This window comes from Lycium barbarum, chromosome 10, assembly GCF_019175385.1.
Source record: "Lycium barbarum isolate Lr01 chromosome 10, ASM1917538v2, whole genome shotgun sequence".
NCBI lineage: Eukaryota > Viridiplantae > Streptophyta > Magnoliopsida > Solanales > Solanaceae > Lycium > Lycium barbarum.
Window position 1 is genome coordinate 7,083,941 of NC_083346.1, and position 12,275 is coordinate 7,096,215.

At 34.2% G+C, this 12,275-nt stretch overlaps 1 long non-coding RNA gene across 2 annotated transcripts; it reads left to right on the forward strand.

Moving 5' to 3' along the window:
- Positions 1–8,801: 8,801 nt before the first annotated feature.
- LOC132614751 (uncharacterized) lies at positions 8,802–10,249 on the forward strand. Of its 2 annotated transcripts, XR_009572434.1 has the most exons (4): positions 8,802–8,963; positions 9,506–9,571; positions 9,659–9,768; positions 9,853–10,249. It is a non-coding gene; the product is annotated as an uncharacterized LOC132614751 (long non-coding RNA). The 2 variants fall into 2 exon arrangements; XR_009572433.1 differs by lacking the exons at positions 9,506–9,571; positions 9,659–9,768.
- Positions 10,250–12,275: the final 2,026 nt, after the last annotated feature.

Below are 12,275 nucleotides of genomic sequence, written 5' to 3' on the forward strand. Positions count from 1 at the left end.
TGGATTGCTTTGTGGATCGCCATGATATAGCAGTACTTCCGCATGTAAACATATAGCCTGTTTGAGATCGAGTTTTATGTGGATCAGATAAATAACCTGCATCTGCATAACCAACAAGATCTGTACTACCTTTGTTAGTATTAAACAGACCCATATCGCTAGTTCCCTTCAGATATCGCAATATATGCTTAACTCCGTTCCAATGTCTTCGTGTAGGAGAAGAGCTATATCTTGCTAGCAAATTAACAGAGAACGCTATGTCAGGTCTTGTAGCGTTAGCAAGATACATAAGTGCACCAATTGCACTAAGATATTGTACTTCAGGACCAAGAAGCTCTTCATTTTCTTCTTGAGGTCGGAACGGATCTTTACTCACTTCAAGTGAGCGAACAACCATTGGAGTACTTAAAGGATGCACATTGTCCATGTAAAATCTTTTTAAAACCTTTTCGGTATAAGCAGATTGATGGATAAGGATCCCATTTGTCAAATGTTCAATCTGCAAACCAAGACAAAGTTTTGCTTTTCCCAGATCTTTCATCTCAAATTCTTTCTTTAAATATTCAATCGCCTTTTGGAGCTCTTCTGGAGTTCCAATTAGGTTTATGTCATCAACATAAACAACGATTATAACGAACTCTGATTTTGCTTTCTTAATAAAAACACATGGACAAATGGCATCATTTATATAACCTTCTTTTACCAAGTACTCACTGAGGCGATTGTACCACATGCGCCCTGATTGTTTTAGACCATACAACGATCTTTGTAATCTGATTGAATACATCTCCCGAGACTTTGAGTTAATTGCTTCAGGCATTTTAAATCCTTCAGGAATTTTCATATAGACTTCATTATCAAGTGAGCCATAAAGGTAAGCTGTAACCACATCCATCAGATGTATTTCAAGGTTTTCATGTACAGCTAAACTGATGAGATATCGAAATGTTATGCCATCCATAACTGGTGAATATGTTTCTTCATAGTCGATACCGGGTCGTTGAGAGAATCCTTGTGCAACAAGGCGTGCCTTGTATCTCACAATTTCATTTCTCTCATTCCTTTTTCGCACAAAAACCCATTTATGGCCAATTGGTTTTACACCATTAGGCGTTTGGACTACAGGTCCAAAAACCTCACGTTTGGCAAGTGAATTCAATTCTGATTGAACTGCCTCTTGCCATTTTGGCCAATCATATCTTCGTTGACATTCTTCGACAGATTGGGGTTCCTCATCGTCAATGTCTTTCATAATATTTAGGGCAACATTATATGCAAAAACATTATCCACCATAATCTTCGATCGATTCAAATTTATCTCATCACCAGAAGAACTCAATGATAGTTCTTTATTTCCTTGAGTCTCGAGTTCCCTAATATCTTCAGGAGTATCAGGATTAGTCAGACCTTGAATATCTTCATGATATTCTTTCGTAGTGTCATTTTGATCATTTTTCGTGTTTCTTTTTTTAGGATTTTTATCCTTAGAACCCAATGGCCTACCACGCTTCAGGCGTGTATGAGATTCAGAGGCTATGACACTAGTAGATTGTCCCTTTGGGACATCAATTCGGATAGGCACATTCTCTGCAGGGATATGTGATTTAGTTATCCTTTTCAAATCAGTAAATGCGTCTGGCATTTGATTTGCTATTTTTTGCAAGTGAACGATCTTCTGGATTTCCTGTTCACATATGGGGGCACGTGGATCAAAATGAGATAGCGATGGAACTTTCCACGCAATTTCTCTTTTGATTTCTTTTTTCTCTCCCCCTAATTGTGGGAAATTTGTTTCATCAAATCGACAATCTGCAAATCGGGCAGTGAATAAATCTCCCGTCAATGGCTCAAGATAGCGAATAATAGAGGGTGATTCAAACCCAACATATATCCCTAACCTTCTTTGGGGGCCCATCTTAGTACGCTGTGGTGGTGCTACAGGCACATATACAACACAGCCAAAGATTCGGAGATGAGCAATATTTGGTTCATGACCAAATACTAATTGTGACGGGGAGTATTTATTATAATGAGTCGGCCTGAGACGAATAAGAGATGCTGCATGTAAGATAGCATATCCCAGACGGTAGTGGGCAACCGTGTTTTCATAAGCAGTGGTCTTGCTATCAATTGTAGTCGTTTAATAAATGACTCAGCAAGGCCATTTTGGGTATGAACATGTGCTACAGGATGTTCAACTTTTATCCCAACTGATAAACAATAATCATCAAAAGATTGAGATGTAAATTCTCCAGCATTATCGAGGCGTATAACCTTAATGGGATAATCTGGACACTGTGCCCTTAAGCGTATTATTTGTGCCAATAATTTTGCAAACGCCAGGTTGCGAGAAGATAAGAGGCACACATGAGACCATCTTGAAGATGCGTCTATTAGGACCATAAAATATCTGAATGACCCACAAGGTGAATGAATAGGTCAACATATATCCCCATGTATACGTTCTAGAAAAGTAGGAGATTCAATGTCAACTTTCATTGGTGATGACTTAGCTATCAATTTACCTTGATAACAAGCAGCACATGAAAATTCACCACTTTCAAGAATCTTCAGGTTCTTAAGTGGATGCCCATTTGAATTTTCAATAATTCGTCTCATCATTATTGATCCAGGGTGACCTATTCGGTCATGCCAAAGCATAAAAGTACTTGAATCATTAAACTTCTGGTTTACGATCGAGTGTGCTTCAATTGTACTAATTTTTGCATAATACAGACCAGAAGACAAAGTTGGCAATTTCTCTAAAACATATTTCTGGCCGGAGACATTCTTTGTAAGGGCAAGATATTCATCATTTATTTCGTTTAATGTCTCACCGTGATATCCATTACGACGGATATCTTTGAAACTTAACAAGTTTCTTGGGGATTTAGAAGAGAATAATGCATCTTCTATAACAAGTTTCGTCCCCTTAGTCAGAAATATAGTAGCTCTTCCGGAGCCTTCAATCAATTTCGAATTGCCAGAAATTGTATTAATATTTCCCCTTTTTCTACGCAAGTGAGAAAAGTATTTCTCATCTTTGAATATGGCATGCGTTGTTCCACTATCAATCACACAAATATCTTCATGATTGGTCATTGATCCAAATAAAATTTGAGGAATTTCCATAGATTCTTCAAAATGAAATAATAGATAAGTGAATATCGAAGTAGATATTATGATTAGACAAAGCATTACACACATTTTATTATATAAACATGGAAACATAATCACATACAAACGACACGTATGAAATATCTAAGTTTTTACAGATCCATCGCCGATCAAATGATCTATTTTCCCTTCAGGGAGTTCAAAGAAATCTGTCACATCTAGATGCATGGGCTCAACATTATCTTCAGAAATAAAATTTGCTTCGGCATCCTTTTCTGCCCTTTTGAGAGAGGCTTGATACAAATCAACTAGGTGCTTTGGCGTACGACAGGTACGTGACCAGTGCCCCTTTTCTCCACATCGGAAGCATTTATTTTCTGAATTTTTCTTTTGCACAGCTTTATGCTTTTCATCCTTCCTTTTACACTGCTGGTGGTGAAGGATATTATTTGGTGCAAGACGAAAATCATGATTAAAATTCCTTCCTCGACCACGATCATGACCACGACTGGGGCCACAACCTCTTTCACGCCTAGAATGACGAAAATTTTCCTCATTCACTTCAGGGAATGGGGCAGTACCAGTGGGTCGGCTTTCATGATTTTTTATTAATAATTCATTATGTTGTTCAGCCACTAAAAGATGTGATATTAAATCAGAATATTTCTTGAATTTCATCTCTCGGTATTGCTGCTGCAGGAGCATACTCGAGGCAGGAAAAGTGGAGAATGTTTTCTCCAGCATATCATGATCAGTAATATTTTCACCACATAATTTTAACTGAGAAATAATTTTAAACATGGTGGAATTATATGCCTTAATAGATTTAAAATCTTGTAGCCTTAAATGGAGCCAATCAAAACGTGCTTGTGGAAGTATGATCATCTTGAGGTGGTCATATCTATCTTTTAAATTATTCCACAGAGTAAGAGGATCTTTAACAGTGAGATATTCCATTTTCAAGTCCTCATCAAGGTGATGGCGGAGGAATATCATAGCCTTGGCACAGTCTTGGTTTGATGCCTCATTTTTATCTTTGATGGTGTCTGCCAGACCCATCGCATTAAGGTGAATTTCGGCGTCAAGAATCCAAGACATATAGGTATTGCCGGATATATTTAAAGCTACAAATTCACATTTGGTAAGATTTGCCATTAGTAAAGAAAAATAGAAAATCAATACCTTCGAGGCTTTAAAGTATTTGCTCGGAACGGCAGAGTCTCGTGCTGATAACGTGTTATAAAATGAAGCTAAAAGAGTCATAATATTAAAGGATGAAAACCATAGAAATAGAATGGCAAAAGAGGAGAGATTTTTACTATTCTTCCAAAATGTGTTACAAGTGTATTTCATATGAAAACTTATGCCTCTATTTATAGTGCTACATATGCATTCAATATATGAGAAAATGGAGGAACCATTAAGATGGTGAAAGAAAATGGAGGAACAATTAAGATGATAAAGGAGAAGCATTATATTTGTGTATTGGACATTCATAATATATTTCATAACTTTGGGAGAGTTTTTTCGGTCCGAAATTTGTTCAGTGCGTAACTTCCCGCAATCACTTTTGCGGTGAAGAAAAAATTTGCCAACATTGCACCATAAATAGATAATGATTAGGCAATCATGATGTCTGCCACTTGTCTCCATTCTTTTTCTCCTTTTAATTTTCAAATTCACGTCCTTGTCCTCTTTTACTTTTCTCTTACACTTTTTATTCAATTTTGCTTCAAATTTTTTTATCTTCACACTGCTTTATTCTTAGATAGTAAAAATATAATATTAAGCACAATTCATTATAATTAATACTCAAAAGACGATTAAAAATTACTAAAATGTGAGGCAAACAATGAGTAAATATATGTATTTTAGGCCGAACATCAATTACAAAAAAGTGGTTAAATTTTACGCTGCTTCATATTAGCTCCTAAAGCATCAATTGCAAGCATCAATTGCTTTGAAATCAGATATACTCTGAAAGATATGGAGTAAAATTTTCTATATTATTCTGATATAAATATGTTGTTCTAATTGAGTATTCAGAAATATATTGAAGACCTAGAAGATTCTTCCAGATTTATTTTTTGTTGCTTATTCTTATGAAAAGTTGATTATACTAGCTAATGTTGAGATGAATTTTCTAAATTCTGAAAAATATAAAAGGTGGATATAGGCCCGTTCACCTATGATTTAGTGTCTTAAACAGATGCATCTATAAGACGGCCATATGTGTGTTTATTGTCAACCCGCAATTTGACATTTACAAAGTTGCTTGCTCAAAATAATTGAGTTGCGAGCACAATTTTCAGATTATGTACTCAAGCTAATTTATCTTGATAATGCTGGTTTATATCAAAGTTGGTTTGGCGTTGAATGCCTCCCGTATATAGCTAAACCAATGCTTGAGAGAATAAAGCTACGAGTGCTGGTCTGAGATATGATGTATTGCATAAAACAATACTTGTATGCTTCAGACTAATAAATTATGATAATCGATAAATTCTCGTATCAGAATTGGTTCAGGATTAAGAACCACATATTTCCATCTAATAGCTTTTGATTTGCGGAATACGATTAATGGATCTACCACGATGCACACATATTGATTCCCTAAAGAAGATCAGGATATATGTTATTGTTTCTAGCATAAGAGGGAGAGAATAAGCAGCTAAGAAATATTTTGTGAATTATCGCCAGTATGATCCTCATTCAAAAGATAATTCAAGCCAAATGTTGGAAGCATTTGCTGACCAACTAGTCTCAAAATTTAGCTGCAAAATGCTCCTATTGAATGTTCTTGAAGGACAAAGTGTACAATATGCATGAAGCTTGGTTGACGAATCAGTTCCATATGTAATAATTCTTGAAAAAAGAGGGGAGCAAGTGATTAAAATGATTATAATAAGGAGGCAATGTGCTCTTGAAGAGCCTACGACATAACACTTCATGAAACCTTACGAGAGGTTTAGGTACCTGAAAACAATGAGGTGATAAGATCTCAGTAAGTTATGTCGAATTGCGAACCGATATAAAATGATATCTCATCGACGATATCTTCAATACAATATAGCACACAATGTTGTATAAGAATGTGAGGATATGAATTCTACGTCTCTTAAAGCATGCTGACGTAGAAATAATTACCAAGTAAAATGATGCATCTTAGTAAGGGTAAAGTTTGTCGAACCTGCAGTCCAAACATCAGAAAATGTCACACCATTTATACCGATGGATGTTCTCACATCCTATATGGCTTACTTGACAAAATGTAAATGCGAAACTTGCAAAATTAGATTCATCCTGAAGTATCATATATTTGTGCAAATGATGCATTTATTTATCTTGCTATAACTATAAGCATGATATAATTTCTTTCCAACAAAGAGATATTGAATAAGATCAGCTGCATACTGCAAATGCATAGTATAATTTCTCTCCTGACATATTGAAATAAGATAAATTGCATATTGCAAATGAAAGCTTTCATATAAATGTGTTTATCTTAACAGATATTGTCAATTTTTTTGAATAAATAGGACATTCATCTGATCGACATAAGTGTTCGATCCAGATGTGTTATCTATTTCCATGAGGGATTACTGTTCTACCTTTTTTTTTTTTACATGATAGTCAAATCATAGAAGAAATGGAGCACCGATGATTAACCATTTCATCAAATGATAATTTGACAGATCTGAATTTAGGGGTGAACATGGTATGGTATTTGAAACTTCGGTATGATAATTTTGATTTTCGGTTTCTAAAAATACTATACCATTACCGTACCAAATTAATTCGGTATGGTTCGGTATTTTACGGTACGGTAAATAGGTACCATAGTTTGTCCAACTTCGACTTACATATACTCATATCGTGGAGAATTATGACTTCCGCTACTCAAGAAACGTTTCAATTATTATGGACTAAACACCTTACACACGTAAAAATATTCAAAAGAAAGTACAAGCAATCCCCTTCGTAAATCAATTACACAAAAAAGACATTTAAATCAAGATAGAGTAGTCAAAGTTCCAACATTTAAACAACTAGTTTTCTAATAATACTAGTTTATATATTTGCTAGTATTATTATACTAAGATATATGAATTGTATACGTAATTATATACTTCAGTATGGTATTCAGTATTTTCTTTATGAATATCGAATACCGTACCGAATATCAAGCCTTTTAAAAATGCATACCAAATACCGTACCAAATACTATAATACCGAAACTGCGGTATAATTTTTTTTTGATTTCGGTATGGTAATCGGTATCTACCATACCATGCCCACCCCTCAATCTGATCACAAAGGTACTGCCAACCTCCACGTATGATAAGTTGTATACAAGATTGGAATACATGATCTTCAAGAATTAAGTGATGCTTTAATAAGGGGGAGTAAAATACGCGTTGTACTCTTTTTCCCTTAATAGATTTTGTTCCTTTGGGTTTTCCTGATAAGATTTTTACTGAGGCAACTTGTAATGCGTATTACTAGATACGTTTATTCTTTTTCCTTCACTTGGATTTTTTTCACTATTAAGATTTTAACGAGTCACATTATCTATTAATGAATATTCAAGGGAGAGTGTTATAAATACACCATATTGTAGATGTCTATTTACATAAACTATTTATTGGATAAGCTTGCAATTGGATAAGCTTGCAATAGGATAAGCTTGATTTCAAGTAGCTTACACAACAACTTATTTGAAATAGCGTACAAAGCAAATTCAGTTCTTCTATAAATAAGAAGTCAGTTTAGTTCTTTTGTACATCAGATTGAACAGAAATTAAATATCTATCTCCCCCCTCCCCCCCTCGGCCCCCAATTTCTTTGACTATATCTCTTATTGTCTTGTACTTTTATTTTTATTATTATTATTATTATTATTATTATTATTATTATTATTATTTCATAACAATACCTTTCTTTAAAAATATTCCATACGTCTCTTGAGATTTGAGAGTAAGAAGACTTCTGGTATTCGACCTGAGCTCTTCAATATTTAGCATTATATATAATCATAGGCTTGAGAGGCAGTTTATTTGGTATTGAGACAAATAAAAGGAAGAAAATTAAAGGTTAAATAGAAGAATGAGTACAATAGGAACTAAGAAGGAAAAGAATCAGAGAATTAAGTTTTTTTTTTTTTTTTTTGGTTTTGGCGAATTAAGTTAATAACGATAATAGAACTCATACATTTTAATCCGGATAAAAAGGTTTAATACATTAACCTATCAAATTAAGCAAATGCACTAATTAAGGATGTCACATCACTTTTTAAGTGGGATTTTTATAACATCTGGCCAAAGTGATTTTTGTGATAACCGGCGCAAAGTAGGATGGATTTTTAAGTGGGATTTTTATACATCTGGCCAAACACTACTAAAAAAAAAAAAAAAAGGGCGTTTTCGACCAAAAAATTTCAATCACATTTTTGGTCAATTTTTTTTTTTAATTTTCAGTAGGATTTCGACCACACGGAGTCGATTTTTTAAAATGAAAATATAATTTCGATCACGTGTGGTCGAAATTAAATTTTGTATAAATAATAAATGGAAAACGTTTAAATTAAAAAAAAAACCAATTTTCGATCACATGTGGTCGAAATTGGACCACATTTGTATATACACATTTGGAACAGATCTGTTCACGCACACTCCACACTTGACCACATTTGTATTTTTTATTTCTCTCTCTTTCCTCTCTCTACCCACACACACCACCTCTCTCCCTCTCCTCTCTCTACCCACACCACCAGCCCACCGCCCCACCAGCCCAGACCCTTAACCCACCACCTTACGACCACCGCCAATCCACCGTCGGCAACGCAGGTACTTTTTTTTTTTTTAATGTCATGAACACTTACCAATGCATAATAATCTCATGTTATTAGCTACATTACCTTCTATATTTAGTAGATTTGATAACTTTATTTAGTGTTTAATATTTGTTTTAGGGTTTATTTTATGTTATTTTTAGTATAGGAATATAATTTTATATTTAAAAATAAGAAAATCAGAGAAGGGTGGAAAGGGCAAGTGTAGATCTATGAAAGTTGGGCTGTAATAATGTATTTTTAAGGCATTGTTGGATGTAGTAGGATTAATTTTATTTTTTTTAAAAAGAAAAAAAAAACATAGAGGTTGATTTTCTGTGCAAAAAAACAATATTGGTGCAGACCAGCCACTCCATCAATCACAATTGTAATATTTTGGAATAGCAATGATGATTACATCAAGATTCTCCTCTGTTTTTTATCTGGTTTAATTTGTTTGTTTGATTATTTATTTATGTTGTATTTCTTATATTCTTGATGTTAATGTAAAGGTGGAAAAAGAAAAAATGAATTTAAAGTTCTAATTTTCCTTGCAAGTTGCAAGTGGATGAGTGAAGAAATCTTCATATCCCTGTTGAAGATGCCTTCTATGATTGAAGATGGGTAAAGTTGTCTCTAAACCGTCAATTTGCTCATTAAAGTTCACTATAGCTGCAAATTTACTTTTTCTTTTTTATAATTTAATTCCAGGGAGTTTTATTGGCTATTTATTGATACTCCGCATCTTCGTGGAGAATCAATTTCTTTAGTTGACTTTAACTAGTTGGGGACTGAGAAGTAGTTGATCCAAGTTGATGCGGGTGTGTTGTGTTTAAAGCTTTTAGCTTGATTGGTACAACGGTTTTAATTTTGTAGTTTCTAAATTTTACTATTTATAATTGCAGGCGATAACAGTTGCATTTTTGTCAGCGGTCAGTGATATAGTGTCTCAGAAGATTACTGGCATTAAGAGACTTCAAATTAGACGCCTTCTTCTTTGGATAATTTATAATAAGTATCTGGAAAAGAAATTCCATATTCATCTTGTAGTCACTTATCACATCCTTTCTTTTTTCCCGTTAATAGATTATTTTCATTCTTGATCAATGATGATGGCGCAGTTGATCCTAAGGAGTATGAAGCTATGAAGCATCAAGTTGCTCAGCTAACAAGAACACTTAATTCCTCGGAGGCTAGGATGTTGGGTATGCAAGCCCAAATTAATAGTTTATGATGGATATGTTTAAATGGATATGTATATTATCTTTAAGGGTTTGAATGTAGTTTTAGTTCGAATTAGAAGTACTTTTAAGTTTATAATGTTTTGAGTGTTTGAATGATGTTTATGATGTTTAAGTGTTTGAATGTAGTTTATGATGTTTAAGTGTTTGAATGTAGTTTTAATTTTAAGTACTTTGAGGTTGAATTTGATTGTTTATAAATGTTTGAATGGACAATGTTTAAGTGTTCAAGTGTTTGAACATTGTTTATGGTTGTTGTGTTGCATTGTTAATGAATTGGATGGCTGTTTTGGTTGATGAATTTGACTATTTGGAAATTGGCAGGTGGGCTGTCAAAAGCAGGCAAATGCTGGAAAAAATATTCCAGATTGTGGTCGAAAATCAGCCCAGATATTTCACAATTTCGACCACATGAGGTCGAAATTGTACCCAGAAAAATACAATTTCGACATCATGTGGTCGGAATTGAATTTTTATTTTCTTTTATATTTAAATATAAATAATGTTTTCGACCACACGTAGTCGAAAAAGTTAAATATAATTTAATATAAAAATAATTTTTTCGACGAAAACAAATTTTCCCTTAATTTCGGCAGAATGTGATTTCGACCACACGTGGTCGAAATTTTTTTTCGACCAAGCTGTTATCGACCTACGCGTGTGATCGAAAAATTGGTCGAAATAAAGGCTTTTTCAACCTGATGTGGTCGAAATTTTTGGTCGAAAATCTCTGTTTTTTTTAGTAGTGAAAGTGATTTTTATGTGAAGCAATTCGAGATTCCACAGATGGATTCCCTAATCGATTCTTAGTATTGGTGTTCGGAGTTACAACTGTTTGAATTGCCTTAGCATAATTGATAGTTTGTGGAATTTCTACCCCAGATGAGGTTGGGTCTTTGAGAAGAGTTGTTTTCTCTGTGAGACGCGCCGGTTTCGGGTTATCTGGAGTCCCCATGAGACGGCGCGTCTCTCAGATTCTGAAAACTTGTCGATGTGAGTTGGGGTTAAAAGAAACGCTGGTTTGAGTTATGATTTTAAATGAACTCTTCGGGGAAAATGGACTTTGGGCCTAGACCAATATTTAAGGCCCATTTAACTAGTTACTAGTGTGAGATGGGTTGCAAACGCGTTTCAAAACTCGTTGTCAAAAGAATGAAAATTAACCAAATAATAATAAGTCTTGGATTTTAGAGACAAATAAATGCTTTTAACGTTAGGCGAGCTTTAGGAACGTTTTAAAATGTCCATCTCGATTAAAAATGCGGTTACGCATCTTATTTTGAGACGCTTAAACAATTCAAGGATGCGGTTACACAACTTAGCCAATTCATTTTTTTTGAATAATTAATTTTGTTTCGATCAAGAATTTGTGCATCTTATCTTGAGACGCTTAAAAAAAATTCAAGGATGCAGTATTCTAATAATTAAATTTCATTAATTCAAATCAAGACGTGTAGACAGAGACAATTTAGGTGCGATACATACGAGCGAAGAAAGCGGTTACGCTTCTAAGCCCATGTATGTCAAGATCCAGAATGCGGTTACGTATCTGGGTTAAGATTAGTAAAAGTTCAATAATAAAAAGCACGAGCAAATCAAGGCTTGCAACACAATTTATCCAAGAAATAGTTTAAGTTAAGTATAAGTCGATAAAGCGACTGTGCTAGAACCACGGGATTCGGAGAATGTCTACTACCTTCTCCCCGGTCAATAGAATTCCTTACCCAATCTTTTATTTTCCCGACCCAATAATAAAAGAGTCATTTCTGTTTGATTAGAAATTCATAAGGTGACTTGGAGCACCAAAATTCAATTATAAGTGACGACTCTGTAAATAAAGTAATCCCTTTTCAAAATCATCATTTCAAATGGAAAAACTCTTAACAATAAAAACTTGTGCGTTCTTCACGGGGTTAAAAAGATGGGTGTGACAACTATAGCATTTAACTACGAATAGAATGTTTTCTAATTGGAGCAAAAAACGTGTTGTTTAGATTCTTGGGATGGAAGTCACAAAAAGGCAAAAAAGAATGAATACCCAATAACACGACAACAATTGTCGTACACATAGCCATAGCTCACTAGTG